Genomic DNA, 5,506 nt, shown 5'->3' on the forward strand with positions numbered 1-5,506 from the left:
CCTTCTCTGGCTAGCATATAATTAGACTTCAATAGATAGTGACACTTTTCCCTTGGAAACAAATCATACTAGAAATAATTGAATTAGTCTGAGGCACACAGGGTAATGGTATGATCGCTGTAGAGCTCTCAAAAATCTCAGTGATGTTTCTCCTCTTGAGCATTTTCTTGTGTGTTCATTCTCTGTTCATTTTGGTGACTCTTCAGTTACTATCTTGTGGTGACTTAGGAATAAAAGGTTTATAAAAGCTTGTTGTTCCTTCCACTTTACAATTGGGACAGAGGTGAAGGGAATATCTATAGTAGTTTTATCTTTTGTCTTCAATTGCTTTAGCTCAGAAATTATGCTTGTGTCTGTAACCTGGTGAGAAAGATTGGTCATATGACCTTGCCTAGAGTCATAGAGGTAGGAAAATAAAAGGCAGCAGAGAAAATATTTAGTAAGAATTAATACCTCTGTAAAAACCCTCTAAGATGGGCTAGAACGATGGTTCAGTGGTTGAAAGAGTTCACTGCATTTGTAAAGGACATGGATTCAATTCTTAAGACCCAGATGAAGGCTCACAACCATCTGTAAACCCAGTCCCAAGGGTTCTGCTGTCTTCTTGTGGTCTCCTTGGGCGTGTGCACATATAGTCACATAAGCAAACCATGCAGACACATAACACAGTAAAGTACTTTTTTTTAATAAAATATCTAAGACCATTTTATAGAATTGAGGAAGGTTACTAAAATTCAACAAGGAAATGCATGTAGTGCTTGAATCTAATCAAGAAACTTGAGCCAGCATGTAGCTCAGTATTAGAGCATTAGCCTGTTCAAGGAGCAGGGTTCTATCTCCATCACCACAAATAAAAAAAAGCAAAACAAAACAAACAAATGAAAAATACAAAAGAGCCTGAAAATTAGTCAGGAAGATGAACATGTCAAATGAAAACATTTTACCTTGAATGTCGTAAAGATAATACCACAATGGATCAGAGAAAAGAATTTCGGTTTCATTTAATATTACTGGAGGATTTTATGCTAAATAAAATAATAATGCTTCCTGTTTAATTTCATGTAACTCTCACTTTCAGGCACACTTTATATTAAATTGCATAGATCAAAAAAAAAAAAAACAGTGCACTTAAGAGAAAAGGTAGGAGTCTTGCTGGGAAAAATTGGAGTAGGAAGTTTTTCTTAAAGAGGATAGCAGCATTTCTGATTATCTAAGGAGTATTAGAAATAAGAGAATAAAAAGCAAAACATTATTTTAAGTATATAATTCATTGAGTGAGAAGGAAAATTACAGTCTATTGGACAATATGTTGTGATAAACACTTCTACAATGGAACTATATGTACATTGCTTTAAAGAGAGAAAGGGAGATCACCCAATCAGGAAACAGAAAACCTAGATGATGTACTTCATGAAGGAAGATAATTGAGTGGCTAACATTCTATTTACTAGTTTTTCAATAGATACATATCCAAGATCACAATATAGCACTATCACATACCCAACTATGTCTCAAATGAAAAGACATGTCCGACTCAACCTCAATACAGAGAAATCAATGGAACACTCCTGTTTGGTTTCTGGAAATGGAAACTGATTAAGTTCATACTTTTTAAAATTGAACACATTCAGAAATACTGAATTAACATTTGCTTCTTTGGTAGGATAAACATGTTCATGCATTTATTAAAGAGATTTATAATAACATTTAGTGCAATACTGTTCATAAAAGGTAGAAACTGAAGAAATGCTCATTACATACAGGATAGAGCAAGAATAGCCATGTTTTGAGAAAGACTGGATAGTAAAGTATTTAGGTTCTGTTGGTCATGTGATGCCCTCCGTAAATACTCAGTTCTGACTTTGTAGTGCAAAAGCAAACCTGCAAACTCTGTAACTAGGTTTGCATAACTGTATTTCAACACAGTTTGGTTGAAAAAGCAGGTGGTTTATTGGATACAAACAATGAGTTCCTTTTTTCTTCTTGCAGCATAGATAATTAAATGCTGCATATTTAGAAGATGTATATTACAGACCAAAGGCCACAGATAGACTATAATTACATGATCAACATAGATGAATTTCCTGCCATTTTTTAAAAAGAAACTAGATATATTCACACATATGTTCACAGTATATTCAAATTGATGCTTTGTATTAAGTGGCCATCTTTGTAAATCAGAGGGATGGGTTCCCCTGGTGTGTGTGTGTGTGTGTGTGTGTGTGTGAGAGAGAGAGAGAGAGAGAGAGAGAGAGAGAGAGAGAGAGAGAGAGAGAGAGAGAGAGAATTCAATGGATAAAGTAGCTACAGCCTATGTGTGTAGAGTTCAGACTGAGTGAGTATGCTGAATAGCTAATGCTGTTCTCTTTCAAACTGGCTTCTGGCTAGAAATATATTTTACCTTGTGAAAATTCATCAAGCGATTCATGAAGTATTTCTGATCAGTACATATGGCTCTGTTCCATGGGGAAGGATGGTCTTAAGAAAATGAATGGTTCATACCCTTTAATAGAGTAGCAGCAGGCATTCAGGTTTCTCATATGCTAATTTAAATTTATTTCATTATGGTAGAAAAATGAAAGAAGATTAAATTACCTTTAAAATGAAACCATAAAACCAAACCCTGTCAAAAGTTTTCAAGTCATATTCCATCATAAGAAAATGTAGAAAATCTAAAGCATGAGATTTTTTGTTTTTTTTTTTTTAAAAAAAATAGATTGGAAGACATATTGTGATAATATTAAATTAATAAACAAAGGTCTGGATTCTAATTAGACTAATAATTAATGGGAACTTAGAGGTTATGACATTCATTAAATTAAAATATATTAGAGACACCAGGTGGTGATCTAGGCTCCGATGTCACGTCCGGTTTGTCTCGCCCACTATCCTGGCCTGGCACTGCCCATTGGCTTTGCGCTTTACATTACAGCTTGGCCCCATATCCTCGCCATCTTCTTCCATCTGTTCATGAGCTCTTGCATGTACGTCCGTGAGGAGATTTGGTAGGACCTTCTAAAGGTGGACACGTGTGAGATCAGTGACCAGTCTGGGAAGGTCAATGACCTACACACCTAACTCAAATTACAGACTCTACTAGCCATATTCTATGCACCAATGAGGACGCAACTAAGTGGAATTTTGCCTTTACCATGGAAGATTACGACAAGTTTGAAGTGTGTTTTGAGAGCGAGGGAAACGGGCCGATACCTGACGAAATTGTGATTCCACACAAGAAGCATGGATTGGGAGTGAAGACTTATGAAGAGATTGGAAAAGCTGAGATAACCAAACCATTGGAGTTGGCGTTCTGATGACTAAAGGACCTTTGAAAAACAATTGTTAATGGTTTGGCATATGTGAAGAAGCGGGAAGTAGAGAGGAGCGATACCCATGATTCCATGAGAACCAGAGTCCTGTACTTCAGCATCTTTTCAATGATCTGTCTCGTCAGACTAGTTGCCTGGCGTGTCTTCTACCTGCATCCCTTCTTCAAGTCCAAGATGCAGTGGGGTTTGCCAGAACTGTTTGCTTTGGTATGGGAAAACACAGGACTTCACCTTTAAGCAACAAGCCAGCCAGGTTCATAGGATTTGGATTGGTTTGGCAACAGGATTATTAAAGTCACGTACAGGGTTAAAAGAAACAAAACAGAACAGAAACAAATAAAATAGTGGTTACCTAGATAATGCCAAAGCCAGCATTCATCCTGGGTTTCCTTGCCTGATCCGTTTGAGCTGCTTACTTTCTCCCAGTTGCTTAGCGCTTTGTTCTTTCACTATACTTCTCCCAAGACTTCTATGACCATGGTCAGCTTGTCTCATACCAACTTGTCCTCTTCCAGGTTCCTTTGAAAACATTCTGAACTTTCTCTTGGTCCTTAGATGACATGTTTACACAGCTGTGGGACGATATCCTTCATGATTTTATGTCTCTTAAAAGGGTCATGGAATCGAACCATTGAAAAAGGGGGGGGGCACTGCACTGTATAGAATCGCGTAAAAGAAAATCTCATTTTAGAACAATTAAAATGCCTGTGCTTGATGAAATATAAAATATTGAATTTTTGCCTATTCTTTAATAACTTTGGGAAGATACTGCTATAAATGGAACAATTTAGAGCCCCCACAAATTTCTGGAATTGGGAGAATGTATTCCTCACATAAAGCTCACTAAAAAAATATATTTAGGAATAATGTTTGATGGTGGGGCTGAGTGGTCCAAGTTGCTTGCCAAGCAGGCACATAAAGCTGAGAGGAGAGAACTTCTGGCTTTCAGACTGCTGTCCTCATACCTCAATATGCTTGGTATGGTAATTTTATTATTTCTGTGTGCTGTGAACACCTTTCATCATGTACACAAAGTTAAAATCTCAAGGAATATATCAAAGATCCAGCATTATGTATACTTTTACAGATTAAATGTTTTTTTTAATATTTATTCAGTGTGTATGGGTGTTTTCCCTGCATGCCTTCACAGGCACCAGCCAGGCATGCCATGCACAAACATACGTGAAGTCCAAACCCGGGAACATACAAAATGTTTAAAGAAAAACATGTAGTCTTGAAATGAATGGTAATTATTTTCCACTGAGGCCGTTTATCGGTCCCTCTCTGTTTTGAAGGTCTTCCAATCTTCTGTGATCTTGATGCGTCTTCTTTAGACCATTTAAAGAAAGAGCAAAGGAAGCAGCTGTGCTTTCAGAATGGTACCTCCCATGCGGGAAGCCCTGGCCTGCATTTCATTCCTGCCACTAGTCATGGTCTTCAGTTCTCGCACTCAAGATGTAGAGGGATAAAAGGCTGGCAGTTCGTCATGGTTATCCTTTGCAACACAGTGAATTTAAGAGACCAGCTTAAGATACATAAAATCTCATCTCAATAAAGCAACAACCAACCAGTAGAACCTATTTCCTTTCGTATCTTTTTACTATTTTTTAATAACACTTAGCATTTAAATACTTTCCATCACAGGTTATATTGTATAAGAGACTCTACAATACTAAGTATTCAATTGACACATATGATCAGGAACAGAGATGAGAGTCACACCTACCATCTTTACCTTTGGATTTAACATTGTAGTTAAACTCTATCAAACATTAAACAAATGGCTTGATGACAGTGCCACTAATGCCATTCTGATTGTTGCTGACATATAACTTCAAATACAGAATTCATATTTCTATGAATCTCAAACTGTGGTTTAATTGATCATAAAAATAATGATAAAAGTCTCAGGATGGTCTATCTTTTTCCCTGTTATTACGTAAGCTTTCCGAGCTATTACTGTGATAGCTAACATTAGGTGGCACTGTTTTCCTTTTGGTATAACTCCAAAGGCAAAACTCAGAAAGAAAGAACTGTATTTGTGTGTTCTCAGTCCATAATAGAACTCACAGAGACTGTAGGAAGGTATTTTAATTAAAGAGTGGCAGATGCCTTCAAAGTGTAGTGGGCACTAAAATTTACATGCTTCACGAGTCCTTTATAGAAGAGGTACTTAC

At 36.8% G+C, this 5,506-nt stretch overlaps 1 pseudogene; it reads left to right on the forward strand.

Moving 5' to 3' along the window:
- The first annotated feature begins 486 nt into the window (after positions 1–486).
- Positions 487–3,566, forward strand: LOC114631884 (annotated as a pseudogene).
- Positions 3,567–5,506: the final 1,940 nt, after the last annotated feature.

This window comes from Grammomys surdaster, unplaced genomic scaffold, assembly GCF_004785775.1.
Source record: "Grammomys surdaster isolate TR1022 unplaced genomic scaffold, NIH_TR_1.0 367, whole genome shotgun sequence".
Lineage (NCBI taxonomy): Eukaryota > Metazoa > Chordata > Mammalia > Rodentia > Muridae > Grammomys > Grammomys surdaster.